Consider the following 16,043-nt stretch of genomic DNA (forward strand, 5'->3'; position numbering starts at 1 on the left):
GGAGTGTGCGTCACCTTTCATGTAAATTTACACAAAATCAGACGTGTAGGATATGTTTTTTTCCCCAAGTTAACTGTTTATGTATACCACAGTTCCTGTGGAAATGTTCCTGCGGACTGTTGGACAATTAAATTTGTTCATATCCAGCTTGATAAATAAGGCTGATTGTTGATATGAAATAATTATGGCTCTCCTCTTCCTAAATCCTAATTTAACCCCAATCACCAAAACTATACTGCTAAAGCAAGCATATAATTTTCTGTGGGGAACATGAGATATCTTTGACTGGCTACTGAACTGCATTTCACTTCCTGAAGATACAACTGAAGGCAGAAGACAGACGAGTATTAAAAATGGATCCATTATGGATCTGGCAGCATATCACCAGAAAAAATGGCCAGCATCTGGAAATGAATATGAGTCACAAACAACAACAGACAGCACACATGAAAACGTGTTACACGCACAGGCAGAGCTTCTCTAGGGAAGATATTTAACATCTGGTGATGAATATGGTGGTCAACACTTGCAGTCAGACAGTCAACACTTGCACCTATGGCACATTTCATATTTACCTGTAACACTGTTCAATCTCCTGAAGTGTGTATGATGTTTATAATAATGCTATTTCTATATTTGATTTACTTCAAAATGAAATGGAACAGGGGCGGCACGGTGGTGTAGTGGTTAGCACTGTCGCCTCACAGCAAGAAGGTCCTGGGTTCGAGCCCCGGGGCCGGCGAGGGCCTTTCTGTGCGGAGTTTGCATGTTCTCCCCGTGTCCGCGTGGGTTTCCTCCGGGTGCTCCGGTTTCCCCCACAGTCCAAAGACATGCAGGTTAGGTTAACTGGTGACTCTAAAATTGACCGTAGGTGTGAATGTGAGTGTGAATGGTTGTCTGTGTCTATGTGTCAGCCCTGTGATGACCTGGCGACTTGTCCAGGGTGTACCCCGCCTTTCGCCCGTAGTCAGCTGGGATAGGCTCCAGCTTGCCTGCGACCCTGTAGAAGGATAAAGCGGCTAGAGATAATGTGATGTGTGTGTGTGTGAAATGGAACAAAATACATTAGTCATTGTGGTATGTGCAAAAGTCTGGATACTCTGCTCAGTATTTAGTAACATTATTCTTGTTTAATGAATATTCCTTGCACTCTTCCTTGCAGAACACTTCCAGCCCTGAAGGTATTCTTAGCCAATCTTGCATGCACAGTATATTTAAGATCTTCCCACATGATATTATACATAGCATCCATCCATCCATTATCTGTAGCCACTTATCCTGTCCAGGGTCACAGGCAAGCTGGAGCCTATCCCAGCTAACTATGGGTAAGAGGTGGGGTACACCTTGAATAAGTTGCTAGGTCTTCACAGGGCTGACAGAGGCAAACCACCATTCACACTCACATTTACACTTATGGTCAATTTCGAGCCACCAGTTAACCTAATCTACATATCTTTGGACTGTGGGGGAAACCAGAGCACCCAGAGGAAACCCACGCAGACACGGGGAGAACATGCAAACTCCACACAGAAAGGCCCCCGTTGGCCACTGGGCTCAAACTCAGGACCTTCTTGCTGTGAGGCAACAGTGCTAACCACTACACCACCGTGCCACCCTACATAACATAATATGATACAAAATTTCACACAATATCACATTATACAAAACGTAATATTATTTTCAAAGACATTTTAATGAGATATGATTTTGATCAGGTGACATGGTGGTGTAGTGGGTAGCACTGTCACCTCACAGCAAGAAGGTTCTGGGTTTGAGCCCAGTGGCTGATGGGCGCCTTTCTGTGTGGAATTTGCATGTTCTCCCTGTGTCTGCATGGGTTTCCTCTGGGTGCTCTGTTCCCCCTTGGAAACCAGGTAGATTGGTGGCTCTAAATTGACCGTAGGTGTGAATGTGAGTGTGAATGGTTGTTTGTCTCTATGTGTCAGCCTTGTGATGATCTGGCGACATGTCCAGGGTGTACCCCGCCTCTCACCCATAGTCAGCTGGGATAGACTCCAGCTTGCCCGTGACCCTGCACAGGATAAGTGATTATGGATAATGGAAGGATGGATGGAAGGATGGAGGGATGATTTTGATCAGTGTTTCACAACTAGTGGGGTGCAACCCAAATGTGGATCATGGACTGCTAGGAAGAAAAAACGTTTTTGCTAAATGCAAATAATAAAACATAACAACATGAAAAACCAAGGGAAATATTACAAATTACTATTTCAAAAAAAATTAATAATAATAAAGGAACTCTCCCTGTAGGCCTAGCTGATATAGCCAATGATAATTTGGGTTATGTCATATTGTGCGTCCAATACAATTCTGTAAATTTTAGCTCTAATTCATGTATAAATAATTGATGCTCATATTGATAAATGGAGTGAAATTCCCTCTTCCTGTAAAGGGCTGAAAAAAAAAACCTATGCAAGGTAAATGAAAATATAACAAGCATGGTTTGTGCAGGCAACAGTGTGTTTTGCTTGGTGAGTTACAGAAGCCATAAAAATTCATAAAGAAGGCTATTTAGAGACAAAACACCCATGCTGTAAAGACAGGCCAGTTGAGACCCCCACCCCCCCAAAAAAAAAAAAACAAGAAAAGAAAAAAAAACAAGTAGTGATTTCAAAATTTACTTTAACTTGTATTTCAATGCAGACAGTACGAAACCAAGATATTTCATGTTTTGTCTAGGGCTAGTAATGAGGTAAAACAATTAAATAATTATGTGATTTGAAGCAGATGATGTCAACATGTGATTATAATCATCATTTGGAACCAAATCAGTATCCAGGAATGGCCTAGTCTTTGAGTAGCAAAGATGGGTCGAGGATCTCCAGTTTGTGAGAAAATTATTGAAATGTTGAAAAACAATGTTCCTCAAAGAAAGACATAAGTGGATTTGGATATTTTACCCTCTATGGTGCATAATATCATGAAACGATTCAAAGGACCTGCAGGAATTTTGCTGCGTAAAGGCCAAGGGCACAAGCCAAAGCCGAACGCCTGTGATCTCTGATCCCTCAGACGGCACTGCATCAAGAACTGTCATTCATTTATAGCCGATATAACCACATGGGCTTGGGATTACTTTGGCAAACCTTTGTCAAGCACTAGAGTACGGCGTTCATTCACAAATGCCAGTTAAAAAAGAAGAAGAAGCCTTTATTCATCACATGCACACTCAAGCACAGTGAAATTCATCCTCTGCACACACACAAGTCAGCAATGAGCACACACATACCCAGAGCAGTGGGCAACTATGCTACAATGCCCAGGGAGCAGTTGGACATTAGGGGCCTTGCTCAAGGGCATTTCAGCCCAAGGTTGCACCATGTTAACTTAATGGCATGTCTTTGAACTGTAGGGGAAACCGGAGCACCCAGAGGAAACCCATGCAGATACAGGGAGAACATGGAACTCCCCACAGAAAGGCCCCTGTCGGTCACTGGGCCTGAACCCAGCAACTTCTTGCTGTGAGGTGACAATGCTAACCACGACACTACCATGCCACCCATTATAGCTTTACTGTGCAAAAAGGAAGCCTTATGTTAACTGTGTCCAGAAGCGCCATTGACTTTCTGGGCTCAGAGGCATCTGGGATAAACCATCACACACTGGAAATGTGTATTGAGGTCAGATGAATCAGTATTCCAGGTCTTTTTAGAAGAAATGGACGCAGTGTGCTCTGGACCAAAGACGAAAAGGACCATCCAGACTGTTACCAGCAACAAGTCTCAGTCAGCTGTATGGGGGAGCCTATGGTTGTAGAATATTAACATAAGGTTGAAAGAATTGTTATTCCTCATGACAATTCTTGAATTGCCTAATGAGTCCTAATGGGTCAATTAATGCATAACAACTGTTATTGAAAAGAAGTATACTTCAAGTTCCTTTTATTAAGTATACTTAAGTAAAGTTAACCTCCTAGGGCTTAGCGGTCACATGCGTGGACAGCACTTTTTAGAAATTCGGAACAAGAATCCACATATGTGGACATACTTTTTCTCTAAAAGTACATCTTATCAAAAGATGATGCTTAGTTTTTATTCTAATCAGGTTCTAATAAGCCCAAATAGCAAAGAGAAATAAAAAATGCATGTAAAAACACAGCTTGGGCCTTAGGAGGTTAAAGTATATTTCCTTAAGTATACTTTTGTGTACTAAGTATACCGAGATCAATGTACTTACTGTACAGTATACTTGTAAGTAAATTAATCTAATATTTATTGGGACTAAATTGGCCCACTTTAAGTCTAAGAGAAGTAAACTTTGAGTATACAACTAGTATTTTTTTTTAAATTTTGTACTGCAAGTATACCACAAGTAATCTTATATACAAATAGTTTACTAGTTCTATACTTGTAGTCCACTCTTTAGTTCACAAAAGCACATGTCATAGTATACTGGAAATATACTATGAGTTTACTTGTTTTATACTTCTAGTCCACTTTTTAGTTTACTGAAGTATACTTTGTAGTATACTGGAAATATACTATTGGTTTACTTGTTACACACTTCTAGTCCACTTTTTAGTTTATACCGGTAAAAGTATACTTTATAGCATATTAGAAATATACTATTAGTTACTGGTTACATACATCTAGTCCACTTTTTAGTTTTGAAGTATACTGCAATTACCCTTCTAGGTATACTATTAGTTTTCTAGCCCTAACCCTTACCTCATGCGCACTACCAGTAGACAACTTAAGTGTTTTGAGTTGACCATAAACTTATGGTACATGTAGGTTTAAAAGATGGGATTTAAAACAGGCTGCCGTATATCACAAAGAAGTCAATATGTGTGGAAAAAGAAGCATTTTATAGGCTACTATCAAAAGGAGACGCACAACTACAGGACAAGTACACTTAAACATAAGGTACAATTTTGTTAAGTATATCTTGATCAAAAGTATAAGCTTAATATACTTAGACTTTTCTATATACTTTTCAGTATAAGACAAGTATAGTTATGTATAACTTTATTAAGTATATCTTCTTCTTTTGGTTGCTCCCAATTAGGGGTCGCCACAGCGGATCTTTCATCTCCATTGCTCTCTGTCTTCCTCATCCTTCTCTACCACACCTGCCACTTTCATGTTCTCTCTCACTACATCCATGTATCTCCTCTTTGGCCTTCCTCGTTTTCGTGTGCCTGGCAGCTCCATCCTCAACATTCTCCTTCCAACATGCTCTGCATCTCTTCTCAGGATGTGCTCATACCATCTCAGTCTCATCTCTCTTAGCTTAATTCCCAAGCTCTCCACATGTACTGTCCTCTGATGTGCTCGTTCCTTATCCTATTCAACCTCGTCACTCCCATCGCAAACCTTAACATCCTCAACTCTGCCACCTCCAACTTTGCCTCCTGTCTCTTTGTTAATGGTACGGTCTCCAATCCATACATCACAGCTGGTCTCACTACCGTCTTATACATCTTACTTTTCACTTTTGCTGGGACTTTCCGATCACAAATGACTCCCGAAATCCTTCTCCAACTGCTCCACCCTGCCTGCCCTCTCTTTCTCACCTCACTATTGCAGCCCCCATTTTCCTGCACAGTTGACCCCAGGTACTTGAATTCACCCAGGTAGTTGAATTTTTTAAGTATATCTCTGATAAGTAAATAAAAAGTAAACTGAAAACTCTCTTATTTTTTAGTTTAAAAGATGTATACTAGAAGCACACTTGAATAAACTTATTTTTTGTAAGGGAAGTTAACTGAGTTCTATGGCATTGAAGGCTGTGCAAACATTTGTCCATGCCAATGACTAATATTCATTCATTCATTCATGCATGCATTCATTTCTTCACAGTTCTAATGTGAAGTAATTGTAGCAGATGTTTTTTTTTTTTTTAACAGCTTGCTTCAGAGCTGCAAATTACTGAAAGCTAATATTATTTGGCCTAGGTGCCCAAACCTTTGAATACAGCTATATATTTCATCTTCTAACACACCACACCAGCTTACTGGTAATTAGTGGATGAGATAAATCAAGAGGGCTAAATGAGGTAGAAGGCTAAACTCTGCAGTGCTGTAGCCTCCCAGGACTGGAGTGTGACAGCTTAGTAATAAGCTCTCAGGAAATTATCATCATGCCTTTCATTTCACATTCTTTTTGGTCCCTGTGTAAAAGCCCCCCCCACACACACACACATTTTATATCTGTATAATCTAATTGCATAGTCGTAATATACATTTACATGCTGTAATTTTATAATTTCAATTTTATTAATAAATTCACACACAGCTTACTGAAACAAGCCAAGCAAATCTCTTGAAATTGCAAATTCTAACCTTTCACCAAATTCCATGATTCTGTTAGCAAGTCAGTGTTGTTTTATTATTGTTTAGACATGAGAAGAGCAATAATTTTATGTTAATAAATTTACTTATTACTTATAGCTTGTTGAAACAAGCAAATGAAACAAACTTGCTTGACATTTGATACAAACGGCTCTATAAATGATCCTACATTTATGAAATTATTATGGAATATTTTAATATATTTTGAGCTTATAGGCTTGTTTTGCCAAAAATATAAACAACAACAAAAAAATCCAAATTCCCAAAGGGTGCCTCATTAGAGAATAATACTGCATTCACGGTGCCTTGTAAGTGTTTATTTGCAAGTTGTAATAATATCATTTCCCAGCTTGGCACGTTCAATGTGCAAAGTGGGGAAAAAAAAAAAAAAAACATAGGCGCCTTCACGAAATCGTGTCTTTTGCTTGATTGGTCAAAGCGCGTAAAGCTCATAAAAAGTTACTTTAAGTGGACTTTTACAGTGATGGGCCTGAGACGCTACTGGTATGGTTCTATTATACTGAACTTCAAACATTCATGTCATATATTGGACTGAAACTGGAGTACAACATAGCAAGTACCTTAGCAACAAGCTAACTGGTTAATGTTAGTGCTAACTCTAATGTTGTTTACCTTTTCAAAACATCAGCTTTTGGGATTTAGCTGCTAGCTATGGACCCACTAAGATGAAATTGTATTTATTTTAAGGCATGGCCAATGACTATATTGATGTCACAAATAAATACTGTATTATTAAATTATGTTATGGCTACAAGATACTGGACCACATGCTGACCTATCAGTTAGTGTTTCCACCTCTAGATCGGAAGATCATGAGTTCTACTTGTGGTCAGGTCATGCCAAAGACCATCATAAAAATGGTACCTACTGCCATCTGGCAAGGCATGCTACAGTACAGATGTGAGTGGGGAGTCAAACTCTCATGGTTACCAGAGGACTAGCCCCCCCACTGTAATCCTAGCTGTATAGGTGAGAGGCCGAGGGCTATCGAAGTGGAGATTGGTGCTGCCCAATGCGCCTTAAGGGCCTGATTAGTACTGAGTCGGGAGACTGCCTGGGAAGACCAGGGCATGGCACGGGAATGACTTCAACTACAAGATACCAAAATCATGACTCCTTGAACCCCCAGTGTAATATGTTGTAGGAATGTCACGCTAAATACATGGCCTCCAGTGGATTATTTGGTAATTTGAGAATTTGTTGAAGGTGGCTCGAGCTAATGAAATTCCTGTTGCAAAACCAATGACTCCAGTATGGCATCGTTCCAAGATTGTAGTTTATATCATCAATCATCTCCATGTTTAGGTTCCTGTAGCCACAAGGATCTAATTTAATTGTTTTTTCTGTATACTGCCCATTTTAAAATACAATGTTTGCTAAGTTAAGTATTTTGGACCTGCAAGTAACCATCATGACACTTCAGTCTATGTTACTCATGAGAAAATTAGAAATGTTAGGAGCTATATAAAGCTAGCTAATGTCAAATAGTTGAGCACAAATTCAATAATGCACTAATCTCTGTAATATTTGGTTGTTTGATTTACATGCTATGTGTAGATTAGCCAACAAATTAACTAGAAGCATCAACAATTTCTATTACTTCATTCCAGGCTTTATTAGCTCAGCCTTTGGCTGAAGCCTATAGAGGCACCTGTCTGTATATGTATGTTTAACCAAGTTTGAGTGTGTTTAAGAATGTAATTGGCATGCCAGCCTCAGGTAGTGATTCCGCAGTCGTGGTATGGTGCCACTGTGGACGGACTATCTAAGTGCCATGTTACCGGTACATAACCTCAGGTCACAATGTAATCCTCTGTAGCTGAGTGACCGAAAGCATTGTCCAGAGAAAGAACAGATTTTGCAACATCGGTTTGAATCCTGGCGTCAACGTATTTCTGAGCGGGCTATTTTTTCTATTGATGTACTGTAGCTTCTATCTCCCAATCAGACTGAGCTCAGACCTGCACAAGTCTCTAGTTTTTCTTTATAATGTTCCTATGATGATCTAAATTGAGAAAATTGCAACTCAAGTGACTCTGGTTCTCCTGTTGTATAGGTTCATCATGTCTGTTACTGTGTCACCTATTAGTGTGAACTTAGAATCAGTGGTTACTGACTTGGCCGCTCCAAAGTTTTATTATTTTTGAAAAAGTTACTCATATGTATAGCTGAGTTTGTTTTGAAAAGATACTATAATGCAGCTGGAGTCAAGAGAGAAAATCATACGTGTAGAGATATGGAGAATGTGGCCAGTATTATTAGAGAGAGCTGTGTGTTCTGAGTGTGAACATGTGTGACAATATGCTTAATTATTATAAATTGCTTAGCTCTATAATTATGAGCTTGGGGGGAAAATGTTTGTGGGTGAATCAATAACCGCACAGTGATTCTTCATTCACTAGTTTTGCCCTTACAGTCAGTCAGTCATCTCTCTCTCTCTCTCTCTCTCTCTCTCTGTTGTTTATGTGAGTGAGTGGCTGGAGGCAAGGTAGACAGAGGACAGAGTTCTTAGAGTACATCAAAGACAGCTGAATAAAATATGGATCAATGTGGCCTGATGTAGGGCATGATGTTTCATTTACTTACCCATGTTAATTTCTCAGACGTATGTAAGACATAGTTTTATTTTACATTTGATTACATTCACACAATGTCATATGTTTAATTGAACTCATGTATGTTTTAGAAGAAAAGCATCTTCATGTTCACAAGTTTTCACAAGTAATCACATTTTGTACAAATTTGTGATGTAATGTTTAAATGGATGGGTGGCACGGTGATGTAGTGGTTAGCACTGTCACCTCACAGCAAGTAGGTCCTGGGTTTGGGCCCAGTGGCTGGCAAGGGCCTTTCTGTGTGGAGTTTGCATGTTCTCCCCGTGTCTGCATAGGTTTCCTCCGGGTGCTCCGGTTTCCCCCACAGTCCAAAGACATGCAGGTTAGGTTAATTGGTGGTGAGTGTGAATGGTTGTTTGTCTCTGTCAGCCCTGTGATGACCTGGTGACTTATCCAGGGTGTACCCTGCCTCTCACCCATACTCAGCTGGGATAGGCGCTAGCTTGCCTGCGACCCTGTAGAGTAGGATAAACGGCTACAGATAATGGATGGATGTTTAAATGACCTAAACAATCCTTCATATCTACTATAACTTTAGTGTGATCTCTTTTTTTAAATATGTCCTTCATAGTTTGGAGCTGAACTCTGTGTCTCAAGCAACATGGAAGTGGCTCAATGCCTTGCACCCCATAAAGGAAGTTTTTGTGGAAGGGGCTCTTCATCTGACTGGAGCCATCTAGCACCCTACCTGCCCCACAGCAGACGCCATTACAGTGCACAGCCTCACCATGCATGTTACTCCAACTCCTTGCTCCACCTCAGACATCGCTATTCCACCTGGCTCCACTTTGAACATTGCTCTACCTCCCTAAAATGCTAAGGACATTGCTCTGCCTCCCTGTTTGGCTAAGGATGTCACTCCGCCTCCTTGTGTTATGGAGGATACCGTTTCCACCTCTTGCTCCATGGGGAGTGTCACTCCCCCTTCTATCTCACAGTGGGCTCACATTCCCCTCTGGCACTGTGGAGAAATTTGCTTCCCCTTCTGGCTTTGTGGAGGATGTGGCTCCACCTTGGGCATCATTCCCCCTTGAGATTTGTGGTTGCTGTCCCTCTGTTATCACACTCCACCTTGGATGTTGCTCCAGCCCCTGGCTAAGCAGAGGAGATCATTCTGTCTCACTGCATCAGAGAGGATGTTGCATCTCCTGCCATCTTTGCTGAGGGTGTCACCTATGGGAAACCCTGTAGAGAACCCTGTAAGCCTATGGGCCAGTGTCATCCAAAGGACGCCTCACCATGGGGTCCAGGACCCCATCTTGACTGTGTTTTGTGCATTGGGCGGGGTTCTGTTGGGACCTACATGACACATCAGAACCTACACATCACATGAATCCTCACTTGTGTTTTGTTGTGTCTAATTTAGCACCCTATTTAAGTTCTATTTATGAGGTATTTGGTTGTCTTCTTTTTTGCGCCTCTTTTTTTTGGGGGGGGGGTAGGTTGGTGTCTTGGTTTAATCCTCAGCTACATTCTGTCTAACTGACAATATAATAACCTCTTTGTTATGTTTGTTTGCAAGTCAGTGCATTAAAGGACTCAACAATATTGTGTATTCTTCTCACTTTCTGGTTGCGTGTTAATATATGTGTAAATCTATGCTGTTTTGTAATCCCCTTTTTCATGCCTAAAATCATATTAGCAAATTTTGCATTGGCTTAATAAAAGCTCAGTACCTCCAAACAAAACCACACGAGCCTCAAATATTCAGATATTCAAAAATATTCAGATAGCACCTCTCTGCAATAATCTCTCCACAATACATATGAGCACTGCACCAGGTTGTATTTCATCCACACAAGGAATAAAATAAGATATTCATAAGCCACAGTCAATAAGACAATATAAACAGGAGATCTAATTATAGATGCATTTACTTTCCAGGAATTGTTTATATTACCGATAGACCACTCAGTGTGACATTCATAATTATAAGCACTCCTGGAGACTTGGAAATGCTGAATCAGGTGTATAAGATTAGCTATGAATAGCTTTGTTTAACTAGTTGGTAACGTAATCATATTAACAGCACATGACATCAATGAATCAATGTAACATCCAAAACACTACTAATATGAGTTTCATAAAAGTCGTTTGCATTTCTGTTGTACCTTTACTTTTTAATTAAATTCATACTACTTAAAGGTGCAATAGATGTTCAAAAAAATTAGTTGTAAGTCATTTCAAGTCAACTTTTTTATATAGCACTTTAACTACAGCTATGCTGACCAAAGTGCTCGATGTAGGACATAAAATAAAAGGCATCAAACCAATGTACACCACACATACACAGTCCATTCTGTGGTACATGTCTAGAATACTAATAGAAAGAGATGCATCAATTATAACATATATAATATAAATAAATAAATAAATAAATAAATAATAAGGCACGATGGTGTAGTGGTTAGCACTGTTGTCTCACAGCAAGAAAGTTCTATGGTTCGAGCCCAGCGGCTGATGGGGGCCTTTCTGTGTGGAGTTTGCATGTTCTCCCTGTGTCTGCGTGGGTTTCCTCCGGGTGCTCCGGTTTCCCCCACAGTCCAAAGACATGCAGGTTTGGTTAATTGGTGGCTCTAAATTGACCGTAGGTGTGAATGTGAGTATTGAATGGTTGTTTGTCTCTATGCATCAGCCGTGCGATGATCTGGCAGCTTGCCCAGGGTGTACCCCACCTCTCGCTCATAGTCAACTGGGATAGGCTCCAGCTTGCCTGCAACCCTGCACAGGATAAGCAGTTATGGATGAGGGACGGATAATAATAACCAATACCAAAATACTAAAAGAAAATAATATGATATAAAACCAGTAAAATATGAAAAAAAATATAATCATTAACAATTATTCATCAAAGGTGAAGTGAATATCGGTGAATAATAACCTTGACTTTGTCTCGGATATATATTCATCGATATTCACTGAGCCTGAGGTGGATAATTGTTTTAGTATCAATACTCCGGTGATTTAAAAAAAAATCAGATTAAAAAATGTATTTCAGTCTTCAAAAGCAGCATGCAAATGTAATGTGTGGCGCAGACTTGTGTCACTTGTCTCTGCTGAGTCACATAAAATACTTTATTTTGAAATAGATAAAATAAATCACAATTCCACCTAAGCTTTGAATAGTTTTAGACCAAATTTTGTAGCATCTTTAGTGCTTTTAGGAACAGCATTTTCTTTCATAATTTCTAATTCTTCCTCACTTATGGTGACCAAGCGCTTGGCTGCCATTTTGCCAAGTCACTGGAGGTGATTATCGAGAAATAATCTGAATCTCTCGACCAATCAGCACGCAATTTCCTATAATCACCTCTGTATTTATACTAAAGTGGAATAATAAGAGGCATAAAACCAGCACAAATTTACAGACTGCAGAGGTACATTAAAGTTGCTTCAAATGCAAGTGGGTTTTGAGCATGGATTTGAAGAGTACAATTTCCAGTACAAATAGAACACATAACCTAGAAAATATGTAGAACCTGTGATAACTATAATTATTTAAACCATACCCTCAACACAAGTGCATTATGTGGCTGAGAAAACACATTTTCAAAACTACGCTTTTGGCCAGACTGCTTGTTTGTGTTTACATTATCCTCTTGTCAGTCTTTTAATAGGTCCAAAGCACTTTGACTCCACCCCATCTCAGTCTTTTTGGAAAGAAAAAAAATGGCAGCCATTCGATCTTCAGACCAACTGTTTAACACTCATGGAAGAAGGTCACTCTGGCTCCCTTGTCTGAACAGAAATTAGCCCACTGAGTTGTGGACATTATCTCCATGGCTTGTAGGCTGACTGTCTGACTCCAACTTTAACTTGCCACTATAAAACGAGTGTCTACACATTATGAGCATTAAGCTACAGTCACACCACAGCTCGCGATGCTTTGTGATGGGTTATCGATGAAAATGAGGCGTTTTGGTGGCGATGCATGGCGATATACTGTACAAGTGAGTTAAAAGTTGTGGTCACACAGCAGGTGAACACTTGACTGTCACACCTTTGCACGCTCGAGTGGCCATGTTCACTCACAGGACCCAGTCATTATGGGAAACACCTGATGCCGACTGGAATGCAATCAGCACGCGTATATAAGGACGCTGTTTTCACAGAGGCTTTGCGAAGTATTATCATTATCACTGTTTATCATTTATCATACTGTTATCATTGTTTTTAGGCGGCATGGTGGTGTAGTGGTTAGCACTGTCGCCTCACAGTAAGAAGGTCCTGGGTTCGAGGTCCTTTCTGTGTGGAGTTTGCATGTTCTCCCCCTGTCTGCATGGGTTTCCTCTGGGTGCTCCGGTTTCCCCCACAGTACAAAGACATGCAGGTTAGGTTAATTGGTGGCTCTAAATTGACCGTAGGTGTGAATGTGAGTGTGAATGGTTGTTTGTCTCTGTGTCAGCCCTGTGATAACCTGGTGGCTTGTCAAGGGTGTACACCACCTCTCGCCCATAGTCAGCTGGGATAGGCTCCAGCTTGCTTGCGACCCTGTAGAACAGGATAAGCGGTTACAGATAATGGATGGATGGATGTTTGTTTCTAGCGATGTTTATGCCTCTGCTTTTGGTTTTGTTTGCATTTTGTTTTTGTATCCATCAGGCTTGCTAATAAACACACTTCCTGCACTTAGATCTGTCTACCGCAGCATACCTGACAGAATACTTGCAAAGTTTCCGTGAAAACAGTGTCCTTATATGTGTGTGCTGATTGCGCTCAAATCAGCATCAGGTGTTTCCCATAGTGACTGGGTCCCAAGCATGTGCACATCACGCTCCGAAGTTTTCCCCGAATGTAAATGCACTTTTTAAGTCTCGGCGAAGGTTAGGTTATGCCGAGCCCCTGTCTTGATGAAGCTCCCGCGAGCATCAGGGACATGGATTCGAGACAAATACATCTCAAGAGGTTCGATGAAGGTTCCCCAAGCTTCGGGAAATATTACCAAACCCATCTGTGAGTATTTGCCACTTAGTTTGCTGATGAAAACATCACCACCAAATTTCATTGAAGTTTTTCACAACGTTTTTGGCCACTCACAAGGCGGAGACACACGAAAAAACAACTCACACAGCTTGGAGAACATTTTCTGTACATGGTGTGATTGGTGGCGATGCTACCAATTTTTCATCTCCAAGTATTCGTAAACCCATCGCGAGCTGGAGTCTGACCAAGGCCTTACCCTTATGCACATTAGCAACTGACAAAGCCACAGATGACTGATCAGCTTCGATCTACATGCATGATACAGAGCCATGATTTCAGAAACAGTGACAAGTGATAAAGTGTGAAGCAACATTTAAGTTTGTATGCAAATTAAGTATGAAGCAACAAATTCAAATGATTGGCTTGAATGATTCCTCAAACCAATCCTATAGTGCAGGGCTTTTCAAAGTGTGGGGCGCGCCCCCCCCTGGGGGGCACCAGAGTTCTTCAGGGGGGGCGCAACGTGAGAGACAAAATGGATCGGTTTTTAGTACCTAAAGCTACAGTGAGTGAGGAGACAAAGTCTGGGCCAAGCAAAAAAACAGAGCCTCCAGGATGTTGCGATTTGCAACTTCAGCCCAAATTCAACCAATCCCCGCGAATTCAGGGCAGTGTTGCAATTATATCCAATCACCGCAACTTTCCCGTAAATTTGACCAATCGTTGGCGTCGTCTTGAGGTGACGTCGACAAACTACCTTCCGCCTTACTTCCGTGTGTTCAAGAGAAGCAGCATGCGCGTCGTGTTGCCAGATTGGATGATTTCAAGTGCATTTTGGCGGGTTTTGAACATATTTTGGACTGGAAAACGTCACCAGTATCTGGCAACACTGAAAGTGTGTTATGTTTACAGTGAAGGACTGTGTGCACTTTTTTTTTTTTTTACTTAATACAAGAAGTTAATGGATGCCAATATTTTTGCCAAAATGATATTTTATTTTCCATTGTTTAGGCAGCTTCAGCATCATACTGTGAGATTCTGTTCAAATTGTTTTTTTTTCTTCTATGAAGCCTGAGCCATTTATTTTATTAGTTTATAATTATTGTTTAATTTAGTCTTCAGCAGAGACTGACTGTACACAGTACTAGTATTAATAGGTTTTTTTTTTCTTACATGAAAGCTGAGGCATTTATATTATATTTTAAGGTAACTTCATGTTGTGCTGTGAGGTTCTATGCACTTTAACTTTTGAACCAACAGGTGCATTTGGATAAGTAAAGCCTATTTTTCTGCATTTTTGTGGTCCTGGCAATCTTTTATATTGGTAAAGTTGTTTATAGGACCATTTCTCTGTTTTTTTTAATCAATAGTTTTTCAGTAATAACTTAATATTTAAAATATCACTCAATTTTAATCACAAAAAGAGAAAATCGGAACAATTTCTCGCAACTTTCACTTCCTCCCGCAATGTAATCGCAACAAAAACCTAAAAAACACCGCAAATTTCATCGCAATTTTTTTGGAACCCCCCCCGCAACATCAGACATTTTAGCCCGCAACAATCACAGAAAAGGCCCGCGGAATCCTGGGGGACTGGAAAAAGAAGGAAGTATGACCACGATTATTTAAAGTTTGGATTTTCATGGACTGGATCTGAAGATGCTCCACTGCCACAGTGTGTTGTCTGCCAAGAGATGCTAGCTAACGATGCTATGGGATGTTTAAAATGTGTAAAACAAGATGTTTTAAAAAGCACAGATGTTTAAAATGTGAAAAAGAAAAAAATGTGTACAACAACAAGTTTTTAAAAATACAAAAGGAACATTAAGTATAGCAACAACAAAAATTGTAAGGGGCGGCACGGTGGTGTAGTGGTTAGCGCTGTCGCCTCACAGCAAGAAGGTCCTGGGTTCGAGCCCCGGGGCCGGCAAGGGCCTTTCTGTGTGGAGTTTGCATGTTCTCCCCGTGTCCACGTGGGTTTCCTCCGGGTGCTCCGGTTTCCCCCACAGTCCAAAGACATGCAGGTTAGGTTAACTGGTGACTCTAAATTGACCATAGGTGTGAATGTGAGTGTGAATGGTTGTCTGTGTCTATGTGTCAGCCCTGTGATGACCTGGCGACTTGTCCAGGGTGTACCCCGCCTTTCGCCCGTAGTCAGCTGGGATAGGCTC

This window comes from Neoarius graeffei, chromosome 12 (assembly GCF_027579695.1).
Source record: "Neoarius graeffei isolate fNeoGra1 chromosome 12, fNeoGra1.pri, whole genome shotgun sequence".
NCBI classification, from domain to species: domain Eukaryota; kingdom Metazoa; phylum Chordata; class Actinopteri; order Siluriformes; family Ariidae; genus Neoarius; species Neoarius graeffei.